This window comes from Leopardus geoffroyi, chromosome X (genome assembly GCF_018350155.1).
Source record: "Leopardus geoffroyi isolate Oge1 chromosome X, O.geoffroyi_Oge1_pat1.0, whole genome shotgun sequence".
NCBI classification, from domain to species: domain Eukaryota; kingdom Metazoa; phylum Chordata; class Mammalia; order Carnivora; family Felidae; genus Leopardus; species Leopardus geoffroyi.
The window spans coordinates 7,412,076-7,432,667 of record NC_059343.1 but is presented as its reverse complement, the minus strand read 5'-3'; positions in this window follow the sequence as shown (position 1 = coordinate 7,432,667).

The window sequence follows — 20,592 nt, the reverse complement described above, 5'->3', positions numbered from 1 at the left end:
GCCAACTCTGAGCCAAGGGTGTGAGCACAAGTAATCTATTTGGAAAGTGGTCCCAGGACACTGCTGGGGGAAAAGGGGAAGTGAGACAGAGAGTCATTGAATATAGGGTTTGGTATCATGCAGATTATCTGTGGGCAACCGGGGCTTAATTCTTCTGGGCACGCCAAAAATCTGGATAAAACACATACCTCAGAGTTATCCCGCCTGAAGGACGAGGGAGCTGAGGTATTGATATGCCAACTCCCATCAGTCATTGGTCAAGACAGCTCCCAGGGAGTGGAAATTCCCCAGGTCCTCCCAATTGCCGTTGCTACCCCGACAGCAATGCTATCTCTGGAAGCCAGAGAATGTTCCCAGGCAAAAAGCAACGCAGGTGCTGGCAGTTGGGAGTTGGCTGGTGTCCACGGAAGTGGTAAGCATGAGAGGATATGGGTGGGGCGCTGACAATGTCCGGGACAGATTTGTTTGCCCGATTCGTCTTTGGATCCCAAATGCATTTTTTTCCTGCTGTTCTGTGAAGCTAGGAAGCATACCTAGAAAACTTGGGGACTGTTTAAAAGAGGTAAAATGGTATGATCACATTGGAGACTAATTTGTTACCTAGAGACATTGAAGAGGGGCATATCCTATGACCGATGGATGGTCTCCTAGTTTAGAGAAAGTGCCTCACGTGTGTGCCCAGAGAAAGCACAAACTCTCTGGACCTAATCTCATGGCCTCTAGAATGGGCAGGTGACTGCTCTCATTTGTGAATCTTATAATCAAAAGCAAAGAGGCAAAGTTGAGTTTGGAAAGAATTTGTTTCTCACTGCCTTATCAACTCAGGTTAATGTTAAAAAAAAAAAAAAAAACAAACAAAACCCAAACAACTGTGGAATATAAAAGAGCACGAAACAGGAAAAGGAAGCATTCTCCTGTCACCTAGAGAGAAGCACCATTAATCACTTGTCTCTGCATATGTGGTTCTCCCCAGTTTTCACACCAAAGTTGAAATGTCTTTATACCATTTTGTAAGCTACCTCATCACGGAATGTATCATGAAAAGTACCCCACATCATTTCACGGTCTTGAAAGGGTGTTCGTTTATCTGAAGAGCTGGCATTACACTGAATGAAGGTACATAATTTATTTAACCAATTCGGCCAATGTCCTAGGCCTTTGGTTTTGTCTCTTCCCAATTTTCAGTGCTTCAATGACATTCTTCGATGATATGCCTTTACATACACGCACCTTCTTCCCTTGCCTGAATTCCTAGATGAGCAATCACCTGTTCAAATAGGGCTCAAACTCAATGAACCGTGAGATCACGACCTGAGCTGAAATCAAGGGTTCGGACGCTTAACCAACCGAGCCACCCAGGCGCCCCTAAAAGCACTTTTAAAGTTTCTAATACCTGTGCCAAATTGTCCCCTTGAAAGGTTGTTCTAATTTACACACACTGATTCGGGGTGTGAGGGGCTGTTTGAAGACACGAAATATTTTACCTCGTGGCAAGAGTTACGGCACTTGCTCTGAGAGAAGCGACAGCTTCCAGACCTGTCCGTGTACCCCAGGCTTATTTTAAGTTTGGCGTATATTTGCACGTCAGCACACTGAGAGATTCCAACATGTCTTGGAGGCTAACAGGCAAAACGAGAGCGCTAAGTCATGAATGCCAAGCTTGTCTCTGCAAGCATTGTTTAAAATCTGTGACAACCGCTAAATTGTCGTCTTAAGGACCTGCCCCCATCAGGTGGGCTCCATGTCCTTGCTTCACTGAAAAAATTCCTCTGCAAAATCCAGTTACGAGATGTGATAGACAGAAGGTGCTGAATTAATTCCCCATGAGACGTTCATGGGTAACGACGTGCTTTCTTTCCTTCAACACTTAATAGGGGCCTATTATGTCCCAACGAGCTGTGCGAGGATTAAAGATGCAAAGCCCAGAGGCCTTCACACAATGGAGGCAACTTTTAAATTGCTTGAGAGTGAGGACCTCCAACATTTAATTCAAAAATTGTCATATCACAAAGGAAGAAATACAAACGGCGAAAAGAAAAAAACAAAAAAGGTCCAAAGGGCCGAGTATTTCTGAAAGTGCTGGCACGCCGATCAGCTGCTGTCCTGACTGACGTCGCTTCCACGCAAGCCCTGTGGGAAGTGAGAGCTCCAATCCTGCCCCTCCTCCAGGCCTTCTTGTAGAAACTTCTGGAAGGGCCGCTTTCCAAGAAAGCAGGCCTGCAGTCGCCTGGGCAGCAGAAACCCTTCCGTTTCCTGCAAGATGCCAGCTGCCTCCCTGGGCTGCTATGTCTCCCTCTCCTGCCACTCACTGTCACCCGGGCCTCACCAGGGAGACAGCTGACAATCTCACCCTTCCGTCGGAGGCTCGGTCCAGCTCTTAACTACCTTATTCCCACCGCTTTGTCCTTCCGCTCCACCAACCTTTCATGTTATTTCTGCTTGCCTGTGTCGAGCCACACTTTTCTTTTCTTCGAACCTATAGATGCACCTAAAGAAAAATCCAGAGAGAAGCTATGAGTCACTTTGTTTCCAGAAAACCTCAAATGGGGTCTCTAGTTGTTGCGTACGGAAATCTTATAGGGGCTTCAAAAAGATCACAGACGTGTTATCTTATGTAACACCTTTATTTTTCAGCTGCGGTACATTTAACATGAAAATTTTTTTCGTTGATTTTGAGGTCACACTCGCGTGTGGCCTTTTTCCTCTCCAGAGAAGTTAAAAGTCAGGAGCCCAAGACTGTCGGTCGTGTTCTCACCCTATCCCTCCAGAAGAAGCTTCTTGGAGCAAGTGACTACCTTAATTTCCATAGAGGAAGGGGGCTCGTCAGGTGCACAAGAGATTGAGTTTTTGTGTGTGTGTTCTACAAATTATAAAATGCCTCTCCACTGAAAGACGCGTAGCAGCATCCTTGGCCTCTCTCTGCTAGATGCCACTAACACCTCCCCAACAGTCAAGACAATACAAAATGTCTCCAGACTCCAAATATTCCCTGGGGGAATGAAATCATCCAAGTAGAAAACTGCTCGTCTACACTGCATGGAGCATGAATGTTCCCAAAGCAGCATGAGCTTGGAGAAGACCACATTTTGTTTGCTCTCCATGAGCTAGCTGGGCACCGTTTGGTTTGGTTAGCTTCCCCATAGAAATAAGAGTCATCAGGCTGAGACATCTGTGCATGGGAATCTTATGAATATAAGGCTATTTATGACCACATCAATAACTTGGGACTTGGAGAACGAAGGGATTGGTTGAGAATAACAGACCTCACCATTAAATGGAGTGACAGAAAAAATTAGAAATAGTACGCAGAGGAGGATTGCCTATCTGGGTGTTCAAACTCAATGGATTTGTCCAGTCCCAGAGAAAAAAGGAAATCTTGGTCAATGAATTGGGCCAGGATAGGCTACGTGGGTTGGCCATAGTGGTCGGGATGCTGGCATAAGGTAAAGGCATTCAAGGGAATGTGATTAGTGTGGATGTATCGGGCTCCCTCAGACTCCTGTATGCAAATGGACTGGGCCAGTTTGGTACACATAGAGTCAGCAGTTAGGAGGCCACTGTAGGGGTTCAGATGGGGGATGATGGTGCCCTGGGCTGGAGTGCTGTCGGTATATGGCATCTCCTACTGGGAGTAGCTAAAGAATCAACCCGAGCATAAGCTCTAGAGTTACTTAGCTCTCCAGTCACTTACGGTGAGACATTTCATCTTTCCAGGCACTGGTTGGGGTTTTGTCAGACTAGGGGTCAAAGTCAATATTGTCTGAGGGCCTTTCCAATCTCCTCCTCTCCTCAGCATACGTTGGTAAACCACCCCGTGTAGATGGAATTAGCAAGGAAAAGCTACCCGAGCACCTTCCCGCTTGCTTCGGAACTACAAGCAGGAGGCCAGTGTTTTGGAGGCTGATGAAGTCTCGAGAAGAGGTTCTGATCCTCTCTGAGAGCCAAGTCCAGAGTAGGCGGGCAGACATATTCCTAGACGCGCTGACAGCTCGTTTACACCAGAACCCGATACGTCATCTTTCTGGGTTATCGCCAAAACTCTTCACCCCGTCTGATGGGGCGACTCCTGAATCGATCTCCGGGGTGGGGAATTGCCACGATCTGACTGGTTTAGGCATGAGTTACCTAAACTAATGACTGAGGCTAGGGGGTTGGGATTGGTTCGATCCAATCAGAGCCTCGCATTGAAGCTTGGAGGGGAGTCAGCGCTGCAAAGTGCGTAGCTCCCACCCAGCGGAGGCAGGTAGACTGCGGAGTCCCCCGCAATGCCCTGCACGGTGTACGCAAATATCTAATATAGAGAATAAAAGAGAAGACTGCCAGAAGACGCGGCACGATAGAGTGTTGTGAGTATTTAAGAGCTGAGAAAGTAAAACTCTCATTAGAATCCAGTCTTCGCTCCACGGCACTGGTGTGGCTCACGTGGTTGTATGACGGCAGGGAGTATCCAAATGGAATTAATTTATGTACTGCTAACCCACAATATTCAACACTCTGATACGTACAAACACATGATTTATTTCCACCGCACGGATGGTGCAAACCTGTAATGTTAGCACCAAGCCCAAACACTCCGAGGGCGAGGCCATGCCTCTCACGCAGGGCCTCATGAGATTACAGGTTTTACTGATCAATTATTTTGCGCCGATCTCACCCATTACCTGTGAGGGGTTTGACCGTCATAACCAGAGGGCGCTCCTATCTGCGAATAAACCACAATGTCCTGTTAAGTAAACATCAACACCGAGACTGTCTTATGCTTTCATGTTGTCTGTCTGATCGGAAAAAGACATTTGAGACTTTAAAGAACAACTCCTAAAGCCCCCAATTCGCCGAATGACTTGACGATATGACTGCAGAGGAATGAAACAGGCATTCATCTGATCTTTTATGTACAGATGCAAGATTTGTCTCACGTAAGTCAGTATTTCCTAACCTTGCTTACCCATACTTGCTAGAGAACTTTCAAAAATACGGCCCCCCAGGTCCCATCCTGAAATTCTTGCTTCGTAGATCTGAAGTCAGAAGGCATTTGCATCCCTGAAACGTCCCTGCGAGAGAGGCCCAGAGATTCGCCGTGGCTCCCCGGGAGACGCGTGCTTCGTGGGCCACCCTATTACGCCAGGCCAGGTGATTTGCCCTGGCCAATGAAATGGAACACTGGTGGCAAGAGCCAGCTGGCAGTTTCTGCCAGGCTCTCTCTTTTCCCTCTGCCATGACAACCGGCAGCCGCTACTCTGTCACCTTGGTGTCACAGTGAACACAAGAAGGAGCAGAGCCAGGGGTGAGCCACAATGAATACAGATTGTGAGCGAGAGCAAAGTCGTGGCTGTGATAAGTCATGAGAGTCGGGGACCCATTTGTTACTGCAGCATAGCCGACCCTATCCGACTCAGTCATCCCCACAAGTGATTCTGCTACACAGCCGTGATCGAGAATCACAGACATGAACGCACTTGAATATCACACGTACGTACACATTCGAGTGGGCTGGTGTTCGTAAGATAAAATACGTGAGTCCTGAGATGCTGATCTTTCTCCAGGCTTGGAGATTCCTGGGTGATATGTGAAATTCTCATGAATGAACCCTCTATGAAAAATTCTACTCATCACCGCTGAAGAGTTACCTCTCCCCCTCCAACACACACAAAATCTGTGAAAACACAATGGCTTTCTCTGAGGCTTTGTTCAGTTCTCTTTGAATATGAATCAATTCCTCATGGCTTTATAAGGAATTTTAAAATGAATGGAACCAATTACTCCCTGTGGTTTTTTCCATCACACCCCTGCAGAAATGGGCCTTTCTAGACTCCAAATTCGCCTGCAAGGAGGATCTAGGCAAAATCAGCCCCATTTTGACGAATGTGCTGGTTGTAGATCCAGGCTGAAAGTGATTTCTTAAAAAGCTGGTCTCCTTCCGTTATGTAAGAACTGTGCTTTTAAGTCATGGAAAAGCTGAACTGCCACGGTGAAATCCAGGATAGATGTGTGTCTCTTTAACAGAACAAAAGCTCTGGACCCATCCGATAGTTTCGGCCCAAGACAAACTTATTGATTAAAAAAAAAAAAAAATCCATCAGCACGCTTGGAATAGCATCCTGGGCAGGGCTGACGTAGCCGCGGAGGGCAAAGCACGAAGAGGGGCTTACTCGCCAAAACGCAACTTGGGTCGGCACGAAGCGTGCTACGGGAAGGCAGGCTGGGGCTCCGGTGGGGTGAGAAGCTGAGAGGGCCAGCGGGGCCCGAGAGGTGATGCACTCGGGCTGCAGAGAAGGGGCCCCGAGCCAATCCTTGAGTCTCTCAAATCCTAAAAGAGGCGTCCAATGACTCACTGGACCCTAAGTGGACTTAGGTATTACAGCAAATAATATGCAGCAGGGGATGTCTACGGTAAATCAAACAACTGCTATGTTTTCCCATAGGATGAGTATTCCCTTAAATGCGTACATTTAAAACCCTAAAAGATGGCCATTTTTCAGCCCGGTAGACATACAAAACTACCCACGTCCATCCATCTCATGAATTCCAGAACCTTCTACGCCGTGCGGCCCAAACTATTTCATGTCAACCCGCTGCAGCAAATTCCAAATCCCGTTCGTTATGAGAAAAAAATGTATTAAGAGTTCTGTATGGACTGTGCAGATCGTGCAGCCTGCAAACAACTCTTATTTCTTCCCATTTCAACAATTCTCTGCCTCTCTCTCTCACCCTCATCTGGGTTGGATGAATAACTCTGACATGCTTAAGATAAAATCAAACATAAATTGGCTGACTGGGTCTCTTGCTTGCGCTTCACTTAACACAGCAAAAACTATTCCACCTTTTCAAAGGTCAGAGATTCCCTGATCACTTAAGCAGAGAGAAGACCATCATAAATTCATTATTTGAAGCTTTTATGGAGAATGCATGTTTCTAGGTTCATTTCAGCATAATTGAAATATTAGAAGGAAAAGGAAGCGGGAAAAGGGAAGGGGGGCAGTGTATCACTTGTGCAAAAACAAACAAACAAACAAACAAAAAACCCGACTCTCAGAAATCGCCAAAGAAATGCTCAAAATAGCTGGAAAAGACAGAATTCCTTTTATTCACACCGTGGACGTATTATTTCCTAAATAGTATTTGATGCCGGGGGCGCCCGGGTGGCTCAGTCGGTTAAGCGTCTGACTTCAGCTCGGGTCATGATCTCGAGGTTTGTGAGTTGGAGCCCCAAAGCATCCGGCTCACTGCTGTCAGCACAGAGCCTGGAGCCTCCTTCGGATCCTCTGTCCCCCCCCCCCCCCCCCCCCCCCGTCTCTGCCCCTCCCCCGCTGGTTCTCGCTCTCTCTCTCTTTCTCTCTCAAAACAAATAAACTTTCAAAAAAAATAGTATTTGACGCCGTATCCCTTCCTTGTTCTCTTAGATCAAAACCTGATGGTTGTAAATAAATGTGTGGTTTTATTCTCAAGATTCCTTCCACAGACTTTGCGAATTGGCTGGACCTAAATATTAGTGGCAGACGGGGCCTGCCTTATTTTTTCTTCTCTGGAGCAAGTCACGAGGCCGAGAGAATCCTACAGCTATTTCTGGACATTTCTTATTTCCAAGCACGATAGAGGTATAAAGAAGAAAGGGCAAACATCGGTGCCTTCAAGTTTCAAGGAATTGCAATCCAATGGAATTTAAACCAATATAAAAATGCAGGTTAACAGGATTATATTTGTCTTTACCGTTCTTGGACTTAAATTACATGCTGATCAGGTCCATTTTATCAGAGCTAGGGTGCCCTTCCGTCATTAAATAATAAAAGTTCTGTTTCTACCCACGCGCTACGTTTGTATACTAATATACGTCGAAATTGATCTCATCAAAAGCTTAACTAGACACGCAGGACTCATAAAGGGAGGAAACATGGGCCATAAATATTAGAGTTTTTTAACTTGAAACAAATTTGGGTTACGAATTGCCAGCTCTGGGGCGGGAACGTCTGAGCGATTTTCCTGCTCGACTGGCAAAGCGTTGTTTTTGTCTCGGAACCCAGAGCCCGGGGGGTCGTAAGCAGAGTCACAACTGAGACGTTGCGTTTCTGCAAAGAAATCGAATCGTAAGAGACATTGTATGCGAAACACATCATCCCTCAAGCTCCCCTAATATAATACATCAGACAAAATACATCAATTAAAATAATGTAACAAAACGCGGAGGAAAGTAGGAAAGAGAAAATTGCTCGTGGAACTTCAAAGGTACCACATGTACCCCGAATTCCCCTGAGCATTTCCTGGATGGGAAAAACGCGGCGCGAGGAAACATGCTTTCCAGCTGCAAAGCCCAAATGCAGAGACTGACGGAGAGGGCTCGGGTTCTAGCTCTTCGAATAAAACGCCAGGTGTTTACCTCAAAGACCGCCTGGAAGAGACAAGTACAATCGGACGCCTAGGAATGAGACTCAAAGCAGCTGAAACGTGAAGTGACAACCGTCCGCGCAGCATCGACCCGAGGCCTCAGCCCAGGGGAGCGCCAAGTGTGAGCCGGTGTCGGGCTCCGACTCTCCCGAGCGAAGTGAGGAAGGCCCGTCCGGAGCCCTGGCCCCGATCCACGCAGATGAAAGGTCATCCCATCGCACCCCGCCCCGCACCCCCGAAACCCACTCTTCGGAAATTCAAGTACGCGTCCTTCAGGAAAAAATGGGAACGCTAAGTCACATTTGAGGGTGATGGCATTTTCTTCCACAGAAGAGACTTTGCTCAGCGTGCTGTTAATTGAAAGGGCATCCGGCCAAGCCATTTATAAAGGTTCGGCCTCCAAGAAAAAAAATAATCATAATAGCAAGGACAAGGGATTCACTTTTCTTGAACTTTTCTGTTAAGGAAATGGGTTCTGTGTGCTTGCAAAGCTGGGGGTTTGAGTCTTTAAATGCACTGCTCTGCCTGGGTTTTGAGTGTATCCAAGAGCACGGGCTAAAAAAGAACACACATGTGGGGCTTTATCGAAGTTGTCGGGATGACGATGTTCTGGAAACGAGAACTGCAGGAACTGTGACTTTCCACACGCTGGCCATGAACGATCTAGTAATTTCGTCAAGCGATGAAAGGCTGTGGAGATACAACCAAGGCAGCGGGAGGGGGCGGAGCGGGGGGGGGGGGGGACACGCGGACACTTAGTTTTATGAGTGGGATGATTAATTTAGGGTCGGGATCGCCGCCGAGTCAGGCTGATAGGTGGTGTGGAAGTAAAGGTTTATTATTTGCCCAAGTGCATTACTTGGCCAAGGCGCTGTGAACCCAGCGGCTGTAGTATAGACCGTGGTGCTCTAAGAAATGCACATTTGAGGTCAATTTATTCCAAACGAAAAACTGGCCTTTCTTTTGATTAGCGAAGATGGTCAGGATCACGATTCGGATCATTCAACCTTTGACGAGGGACGTGACGGTGGATATGCCAACGGAACTTTCCGAGAGAACAGCCACCAGGTCCAATTCTCCGCCTCAAGGAAGTAAATGTCTCACTTTTCCACATCCTCCCTTCTTCCTCCTGTCTTTTTGCCTCCTTTGTGCTTCCTTGGGGCCCGTTTTCCAAACTTGCGATTGTTATTTTGGTGGTATCTTTATATTTGACAATTTGTCCACTCAAGCCCGATATTTTAAACATTTTTTTCATGTTTATTTATTTATTTTGAGAGAGAGAAAGAGAGAGAGCGCGGGGAGGGGAGGGGCAGGCAGAGAAGGAAAGAGAGAGAGAATCCCAAGCAGGCTCCACGCTGTCGGCACAGAGCCTGAAGCGGGGACCCGAACCCACGAACCGTGACATCATGACCTGAGCTGAAACCAAGAGTCTGACGCTTAACCGACTGAGCCACCCAGGCGCCCCCACTCAAGCCTGATTTTTAAGGACATTCTCGTGATATTTAACAGACACTGCTTGAGCTCTAATGCGACAGTCCCTGCCCTCGAGCTCCCTAGGGAGCTAATGGGTATTTATAGCTGACCCCCCCTAATAATAAAGCGCTAGAAGACAGGGACAGTGTGGTACTCGTCTCTGAACCCGGTACCGATGCAATGCCTGCCTTACGTCAGAACCTCAACAGAGTTTTTCCAATAATTTTTCAAATAAACGTTTTCAAAGATCTCTGCAGGAATGAGTAAGCGATGCACCAACGTGTAGTTCAATGTTAAACACGTTGGAAACTCATCTTTTCCCCATCTCATTTCTCTTCGTTTCTTTTAGAAACTCTAAAACCGTTTTTAACATCATCTATTCTTAAAAAAGGATTGTTTTCTAGCAAAAGAAACTGAGGGGCTATAAGCTGTTTCAAGCCACAGCAGCATGTTTAAAAAGTGAACAATTCAACTAACGCCATACCCTGGGTAGAGACAGAGGAGGCCTCTACTGGCAATGATTTGAAAATATGTAGGGGCACCTGGGCGGCTCAGTCGGTTAAGTGTCTGTCTGACGCGCTCTCTCTCTCTCTCTCTCTCTCTCTCTCTCAAAAAGGAATAAACATTTAAAAACATAAAATAAATAAATAAAATAAAAGAATATGTAAATAAAGTCCTCTGACCAGCCATCTTCTTCACAGGTGACTACTAATGATGTATAAAAAGAGGAAGCTAAATATGTGAAACACAGAGAGAGAAAACCCAGATCTGCGCCCCTCTAGGGAGCTGGACACAGAAGAACAAGGGCTCTGAGTTCCCGGATGTGGCGACCCCCAGGCAGATGGCCACCGAAGGCAAACATGAGCCTCTCTCCATGCTGCCTGCGTGCGCTTTGCTAATGATATAATTGGGAGGATTACACCAGGCCCCAAAATTATTTGGTGTCTTTCATGGCTTCGTGTTCTTTTATGGTCATTTTGAAGTCCTTAGAGGCATTACAAAAAGATATTAGAAGAGTTACCTAAATGAATCTCCACTACCTTTCGCGAACGCTTTATAGCTGTGAAAACCCGTCACTTCCCAGATACGTTCGGGAGGTGGATGAGTTTGAGCAGAAAAGGTACCCCCACCACTCTACCTTCATCAAACAGGGGCATCTGCATTTTGTCCTGGTTTGCTGAGTCTATCTGTGTTCTTGGCATTCTGTGGGCAAGAACATAAACATCCAGTTCAGAAAAACAAAATTAAACTCGTCAAATAAGAACGTAAGAATATCAAAGAAGGAAGAAGAGGAGGGAGGGAGAGAAGAAGCAAAAAAGGAAAGGAATCATTTCATCCACTTCTAGTCACAGGAAGCACAGTCATTGGAAGTGGAAATTTTGGAGGAAACTCATTAAGTAATTCTGTGATTTAGAAAGCTGCAAAGTTTAGATGCTGATTTAAACCACATCTCTACTGTCAAAAGAATATAGAAGATCTGGAAAATTATAATACACATTCTACTCTACTTGGCCAAATAAAAGCACGGATCTCGACTTTGGTCTTACTGGGGTGGCCAATCTGAAGTGCAGCCAATGAGGGTGAAACGTCTCCAAGTTTCCAGGTCTTCTTCCTCTATTTGTAGGGAGGTGTGCACGGTGGGAAGAGGCAGAAACCACAGATCCATAGAGGCGGCCAATCATCTCCCTTCCAGGTCCCACCATTTTCCATCCCTTTACCTGGGAAGTAGACTGTCCTTGCTTTTTTAGTAACTCGTGGAGACTTGAACGGGGCAGTGCTCGCCCCGAGCCACTGCTCGCCAACAGGCATTAAAGGCTATCCAGTTGTGTGACGTGACTGAACAGATGATTCTGATTAAAATTGTATTTAAAGGGAGCACTTTCCTTTATTATTATTTTTTTTATTTTTTTTATTTTTTTTACCTTTTTTGGAACCAGTTATGGGCACTGGGTGAGACAGACAAGGGGCACCGCGGAAGTTTCCACTTCAGTGGTAGAGATGGGGAAAGTTAGTCCTCCTGATCACTTACAGAGCCATGAGAGAAACACGGAGCCCAGCTTTGGCTAGGTTTCCAGTTTGAAGCAGTGGTCCTCGACCAGGGGCATCTTGGCCCCAGGGGACATTTGGCAACGTCTGGAGACATTTTGTTTGTCACCACTGAGAGGCGGTGCTCCTGGAATCTAGCGGGAAAAGAGGCCAGACATGCAGCTAAACATTTTACAACGTTCTTTTGGGCTCCCGGGCCCAGTTCCAGTAGGAACCCACACCAACAAGCAATTTTGGGACACCAGTAGGGTATCTGAGAACTCGACTCCATTCTGACACCATCTACCCAGAGACAGCCTCAGATCCGCAGGCCAGCGGCTCAGTCGCACGAGACCGCCCTCCACTTCCGAAGCCGATCACAAACCCAGGTCGTTACACTTCTGACGAACTGGCTGTAAATCGGAGATTTCCCATGACCCCCTCCTTGGGTTCCATTTCTTGGCTAGAATGGCTCACAGAACTCAGGAAACCCATTTACTCACTAGATGACCGACGTGACTGATCAAACCATTGGCCATTGGTGATGGAATAAACCTGAGCCCCCCCCCCCGCCCCCTCCCCCGCTGGAAATCGAGGGGTGGGATTGAAAGTGCCGACGGTCTAACCACGTGGTTGGCTCCCCTGGCAACCAATCCTCATCCTTAGGTGCCTTCCAGAAGTCTCCTCACTAACATAAACACAGTTGTGGTGGCAAGGAGCTTGTTAAGAATAGCAATACCCTCGTCACACCTCTGTGGCTCTGAAGGGACTTCAGGGACTGAGGACAAGAGAGCCAGTATCATAACAAAAGATGCTCCCTTTGTCTTATGGCTCAGGAAACTCGAAGGGTTTGGGGAGCTGTGGACGGAGACCGAATATGTGTGAGAAATACATTTTGGTCACCTGCATGACCAAATGTACGGATTTCTTATAAATCACCATATCACAAATGCGCAGAACAGTCCCCACCACAAAGAATTGCCTGGCCCCAAATGTCAATAGCGCTGCGGCTGCAAAATCTTGGTCTAAGGAATATGTTGGAACTCATGCCTAGGGGAAATGTAAAGACAGTTGTGGAGTGACAAGCAAAACTGGGCAATTAATTTTTCAGCAGTATTGGTCCGAGTGCAGGCAGAAAACAGAAGGCCATTGAAACAAACACCGAACTTTAGGGAGATTTTTATCCCCTGGGATTTCTGCCCCAAGCTTCTTACTCACAAGTAGCACCTACGTCTCTGTGGAAAAGCAGCTCTGAGGCCACCAGAAGCCACTCTGGCTGCAGAAAGGAGAGAGGAGAGCATGGGAGAACCCACATCATCTCGGGGCAGCCCTTCTCCAATGACTCGCGGGGCAGAGGGCGCCCTGGGTGCCTTCCCCTGATGGTAACTCCTCTGGGGTGGAAAGGCTCCCTCCAGGGGGCTTGTCAGGATCCCACGCACTCACTGGTCCCCCCAGCCCACGCCCCCGTCGCCTCTGCCCTATGACGAGCTTTTCCGCAAAATCACCTTCAGAGGGATCCTCACCTCCGGCTCTACCTGCGGGGACCCCAGCCCAGGACAGGGTTGACTCACGAGGGTGGACTGGTCTCGAGAGGTCTCGAAGGCCCGTGCAGTGTCCCCAGCGCCCCACCCTGACCACCACCCCGGCAGAGGTTCTAGAAGGGTGATGAGAAAGCCGCTGGACAGACTCTGGGGAAGGGTCTCTAGCTGCCGGGATGGGAGTCGGCGCTGGGCAGGTGCAGCCCGGCCACAGGCGGCAGACAGGAGGAGCTATGAGCTTAGGAGGTCGCTGGGAGACCACACTGAGGCCAAGGCATCCCCAGAAGGCCCAGAGCCCCAGGTGGAGGGGAGCACTGAACACAGGCTCAGTCCCAACTCCTGTGCCGGGACAGAGAGGCAGGCACAGAACCGAACAGCAGAAGGAAGCCAGCACCCCTCTCACCTGGGTGCTCTCAGGGGCAGAGACCATGGCTTTGTTTTATAGGGTTTTTTGTTTTGGTTTGGGTTTTGTTTTTTGCATGCTCCAGTACCCAGCACAGGGTCAAGCTATGCTAAACAACCCAGTGGGTGCATGTCAAATGAACTAATTAATTAATTATCAAGAACCAACCTAGGAGTGGCTGGTGTAGCAGACACAGTCTAGGGTGGCCCCCATGATCTCCACCTCCTGGTGTTCACACTCTGGGTGAAAGTTTTCCTTTCTTCCCTTCTGGGTTCTTTGGCTGCTCTAATACTCAAATCAAAATTTAAAAAAAATATATTTTTTTAATTGTTTTAATGTTTATTTATTTTTGAGAGAGAGAGAGAGAGACAGAGTGTGAGCGGGGGAGGGTTAGAGAGAGAGGGAGACACAGAATCTGAAGCAGGCTCCGGGCTCTGAGCGGTCAGCACAGAACCCGACACGGGGCTCGAACCGGCGAACCGCGAGATCATGACCTGAGCCTAAGTCGGACGCTTAACGGCTTGAGCCACCCAGGAAAAACAAATTTAATTCATACATACAGGAGTTCATAGAAATAGGAGACCAAGAAGTGACCACAGCAAGCAGCTTTTATACCTTGTAGACAAAGAAGCCGCAAATCTGCGAAGAATTGACGAAAGTCCGGGCTTGGGGTAGCAAATTAGTGAGAAGTAACAGGTTTGTTTCCACAGCCCTCTGGTCTTGGACCCCCATCTCTGGCAGGAAGGACGTCTCCCTTCCTCCGGGTTCGGGGCGGGCGCCTTCACGGGGGATTTATGTCCTGCTCCCAGGGCACACGGCAGGCCAGAGTGTCCTTGCACGGGCTGCTTCTTATGCGACTTGAATTCGAAACAATCAATGTGCCAAAGTCGAGAATTTTCCCAAGCATCATGGCTGCCTCTGAAAGAACTCGTTCCCTCGTCTAAATCTTTTATATATTTATAAGAGATTTATAAATTTTTTATATATTTGGCTTTCCAGAGCTCTGCTGAAATCCTGGAGCAGAATCCTGTAAGAGGAAGGCCACAGTGGGTGCCTTTACCAGAAGAATTTGCTCAGTTAAAGGTCCCATTTTATAATCTGCTTCAAATGGCAGAGGTCTAGAATGGGAGTAATACTGGGCAAGCTCCATATCTTTTGTCGTCCTTCTGTGCCCAAAGCAAGCGTTGGGCCATTAAAAAAAAAAAAAAAGAGGGTTCCCTAAGATTGGACAGCATTTCAAATTTCCGTAATGGGGGTCATTACACACTTTTAAGACTTGAATCGTCCCACTGCCTCCCGGTTGGCTGTTTAAAAACACAAAGGGTTGGCAGAGTTTAGGTGAATTGCTCACATTTGGGGTTTTTATGTATAATTTTTAGACATAGGAAAGACAAAATAAGGTGCAAACCCCCCTTCATAAAAGGCCCCATCTGCTGCAAGGAAAAATATTGTTATCATGTGTGAAAATTCAACTACACGGTTAAGGGGAAAATCAGAGCATAATCTAAAAGTAAAAAAGATCACATGTTTCCTTAAATTCCATCTCTTAGTCTGTCTCCTCCAGTTCATTCCGGTATAAGATACACACAGCAGGCTTCAGCTCTCTGCAACTGTGGCCCCAAATAGAGCATTTGTTTTTAATCACAGAAGACTTGATTTTCATTCATTTACAGCCCAGGGTAACCACGAACTTATGTGGGAGTTCAGAACGAGGCTAGAGATGCCCTGGGCCCACCCCCTGGAGAATCTGACTGGTCTGTGCTTTGGGCTCGCGGAGAATTGCTTTTCCCTGCCCGGTGCCCGGTGTCGGCTGCCAGTGAGCTCTGGGAGGGCGCCCGAGCCAGCTCATGGGGGTGGGGGGTGCTTTGCCGTGACATCTTGGAGGCCTCTGGCCGCCTGATGGTTCCCCTTGCTCGAAGGTCTCCGCCTCACTGCTGGATTTACTCTTCTGACCCTGCGAGGAAGGGGACCGATTGCTTATGGCCAACAGGATTGGAACAGTGACTTACAAATCACCAAGTGAAGATGATTTGTCAGGATTCGCAAATGCAGTCTGTATTTAAGGCCATCTTCAAAATACAATTAATGTTGAAGGCCTGTTTTCCTTCTCGAGACAACGCCAAGAGTCTAAGGAGGTGTTCTGGGCCGGCTTTTATCTTAGGAAAAAGAAAAAAAATCTAGCACCGGGCGGTATCCCTGTCTATCCAATGGTTCAGAACAGGAAGTTCACCCCCATGCATCCACAACCAGTGAGTCCAGAGTTCTGTTGATTCAACAACTTGCCTTTTTTTAATTGTATTTATTAATTACTGACAAAACTCAAAAGAATATTTCTGGTATGCATGTTTCTTAAACCATTATAAAATATATTCCTGTGTTTGCATCACCGAAAGAATTCCAGAAAATGAACATTACTATGGTTTTGTCCCCTGCGTGCCCCATCCCAAACCCACCCCTTTTCCTGAAGTTTCTCAGCCTTACCACTACTGATATTTAGGACCGGGTCATCCTTTCCTATAGGAGGCTGTCCTGTGCATTGTAGAATGTTCACCAGCATCTCTGGCTTCGACCCACTAGAATGCCAATAGCACCTCCCCAGACATGAAAACTAAAAATGTCTCCTGGTCTTCCCAGTTTGAGAACCACCGATCTAAAGGTAAATCTTATCCTGAATTTTGTGTCATTTCTTGCTGATAGGTTTTAATCACCTATATTTGCATAAATGTTATTTAGTTTTGCTAAATATTTTTTTAATGTTTATTTATTTTGAGAGAGAGAGAGAGAGAGAGAGAGAGGCAGAGAGGGAAGGAGAGAATCCCAGGCAGGCTATCAGCAAACCCGTTTGTGAGCAAACCGCGACATGGTGACCTGAGCTGCAATCAAGAGTCGGATGCTTAACCGAGCGAGCCGCTCAGGGGCCCTTAGTTTTGCTAAATATTAAACATTTTTTTACAATTCTTATATAGTCTAACATGGCGTGTCAACTATATTTCAATAAAAGATTCTTATAAATCCAATTGTTAAGAAGAATATATACAAAGACAATTAGGGCAAAAGGATGCATTGAATCTATTGATCAAAGGGTAGACAACCGATATCTTTATAATATTGAGCACTGTGGTCGAAAATATGTCCAAAAACTCTTTGGCATTCCCCCCAAAAGATAGGAATGAATTCTCCTCCTCTTGAGTGTGGGCTTGGCTTAGTGACTTGTCTCCAATAAATAGAAAAAAGCAGAAGTGACAGTGTGTGACTTCAGAGACCCTGTCCTTTAGATCGCTCACTCCGGGGGAGGCCAGCTGTCACGTTGCCATATGGAAAGACCCATGTGGTGAGGAACTGAGGCCTCCAGCCAAGAGCCATGTAAGCGAGCTTGGATGTGGCTCTTCCAGCTCCGGTCAAGCTCCCAGATCACGGGACTGCTTGATTGCAGCCTCACGAAGCCCTCAAGCCAGAACTACCCGGCTACACTGCTCCTGAAGACCTGACCTACGCGAGCGGTGAGATAAAAGTGTTGTTTGGCCCCACGAAGTGCGGGGTAATCCGTTCTCCCGCAAGAGATGACTCATACGTGGGTTCATTTCTATGAATATGGCGTGACTCTCCATTTTTAGTAATTTTTAATGTTTATTTATTTTTGAGAAAGAGAGAGAGAGAGTGCAAGTAGGGGAGGGGCAGAGAGAGAGAGGGAGACAGAGTCCAGAGCAGGCTCCAGGCTCCGAGCCCTCAGCACAGAGCCCGACGCGGGGCTCGAACCCACGAACTGTGAGATCATGACCTGAGCTGAAGTCAGACGCTCGGCCGACTGAGCCCCCCAGGCGCCCCCGTTTTTAGTAATCTTTAATGACATTCAATAAATCTGTGTCATTATTTCCAGTCAACTCGGTGGAAATTATTGTTAAATACTTCCATTTTTTGATGCTGTTGTAATATCTTCTTTTCTTTTTCTGTTTGCTAGTGGTGAAATGAAACAGTTGATCTTGTGTGTTTATTTTGTATGCAGCAATTCCAAACATTTATCCACAGTGATCTGGAGTTTTCTACATAGATAATCATATTATCTGTGCATAATGAGAGTTCTTTATTCTTCCCTTCCAATTCCTATGATAATTTTGCTGGCCAGTATCCCTAATACAATAATGAACAGAACTTTTCTATTAGCAAGAAATTTTCTTACACATGATTTTAAAAGGAATACATCTAACCTGTCCTTATTATCATCTCTTTATAAATATTCTTCACAGAACATTACAGAAATTTTGTTCTACTCTTTGTTTACCAATATTTTTTACTATGAATATTGAACTTTATGAAAAAAGCTTTTATGCATCTGTTGACCTGATTATATAATATCTCTCCTTCAACCTCTTAATTAATAACATTAATTGGTTTTCCCCTTATTAAAAAATCCTACTTTCTGAAACTAGACATTCATTTCTAAACCAATCTGGTCTCAATTTGGGAAGCAGAAATAAGGGTTTAACGCCTAACACCCGTCCCCCCAAAAAGGTGTTAACCCATCCAATATGATTGTAACCTTTAGCAAGCAGAGAAGTATAAATGATTTGGGGTTTTATGTGTACTCATAAAACAATTGTATTTATTACTGACAGCCTTGATCTACTGTAAAGGAGGATTTGCTCCAACTATAAGACATTCTTGAAAAGGCAAAACTATGGAGACAGTAAAAAGATCAGTGGTTTCTGGGGGCTAGTGGGAGAGGGGTGGGTAATAGTTGGAGCACAGGAGATCTTTAGGGCCGTGAAACTAGTCTGTATGTTATTATAAAGGTGGATACATGTCATTATATATTTGTCAAAATCATAGCATGTACAACACCAAGCGTGAACCTTAATGTAAACTACGGACTTCGGGTGATAATGATGTGTCAATGTAGATTCATCAATTGTAACAAATGTACCACTCTGTTGGGGGGGGGGGTTGTTGGTAACAGGGGAGGCTGTGCATGTGTGGAAGGAAGCAGGGAGATATGGGAAATATATATACTTTCCACCCAATTTTACTGTGAGTCTGAAACTGCTCTAAAAGATCTAAGTCTATTTTTTTTTTTTCAAGAGGAGCAGGGGTTTGATTATTGTTTCGTGTTGGAACTGCATACTGTAGGGATTCATGGGCCCTTGCTTTATCCCTAGATCCGACACATACTGAAACATGCTTGAAACACGCTTTTATACTTTTTTTTACTGTGCGAAGGATGGCATGGGGCAGCGGGAAAGGGGAAGGAAAGAGAGAGAGGTAAACCATTTTGAATATTACATTTCTAATTCACCGCGTTAACACTCCGTGATTATTACTGGAAAATATTTGTGATTGCAAAAGCCTGCTATGGGTGGATTTGTTTTGATTCGATTTGCGTTGCTTTGTTTTTCAAGGGAACAGAGACCATTATAAATAGCAACCCACTCAACGCCACAGATGAGTTAATAGTGCCAGATCTTGTGATACAGTCAGTGTGCTTGAAACTATACGTTGGGATTGCAATCATAATGTAAGTCTTTCTGGTGTATCTTTTTGTTACTTTTTCTCTGTCTGAACCCACAATTTACTGGTGTCTCCATTCATTTATCGAGTGGGCCATACATGTAAGGCACCATGCTAAATGCGGTGTTCGGGCCTTCTGGAATAAACTAGAAGACCTCTTCTGAGGTTTAACAAGCTATGCTGCCATCTAAACAATGTTTCACTCACGGTCTCAAGTCAAATTATCTGGCACCGCTACTAACAATGGCAGATTATGCTTCCTGTAGAGCTATTACTTATGAAAACAAGAAGAATATAGGTCTCTTGTGAGGTAATAAATATGATTTTTTTCTCCTAAAGGAAAAATAGGAAAAAAACTATTTTTAAAGACATATTGGCTCAAAGGAGAACGAATTACTCTTTTTTTTTTTTTTTTTTTTTTTTTTTTTTTTTAGAAACCCAGCTAGATTAAAAGTGACTTCTTTCTGGTTTCAGATTGGGACCATAATTTTGATATCCTATTGTGCAACTTACTGCTTTAGGATTCAGGGGGTTTCGTGAGGGTATCACAATGATAGTTGTCTCCTTCCCAGTTGAGTCAAAAAGACTTTTGGTTAAAAAAAAAAAAACAAAAAAAAAAAAACCAAAACCCCAAACAGAAACCTTGTTTGTCTAGTTTGAAAGTTAGTCCGAGTGCTTTCATGGGACGACTGTGAACTGCTGTCCTTGGGCTGTGTAAATGTCCTGGGGCTGCTTCCGCACCACTACGATGAAGCAGTAAAAGCCTTATGGCCTCATTGAGTTTTCCAGGGAGTGTTTAGTGTCTGGGTCCATCGAGACTTCCCTTCACACTATTGGGTAAATATTATATTGTATCTAAAGAAAGGACAGAACCTAAGTATGGTAAATTTCAAATGGTTTCGTTCTTTTCTAGCACGTTTGCTTGAGTGGGAAGAAACTAACCAAGGAACAGTACAACGGTTGGTAAATTTTCACCACAATTTTTATAAAGCAGAACCAAAAAGTAACAACGCTCTTTGTCAAGGAAAATTTTCCTTGTCAAAGTGTATCTAGAGAGGTGTGGGAAAAAGAACAAGTGATTTCATGGTAGACATTTCAAGGTTCATTAAAACACACTGGACTTCAGTTGTTTTATCTGAGTATTAGGTATAATAAGGACTTTTTGAGAGGCAGAATTAAATAAAATAGCATATATGAGGCCATATAAAACGAGCGTAGTGTTTGCCTTACAACAGATGTTCTAAAAATGTTCATTTCTGAAAGAATAAAATA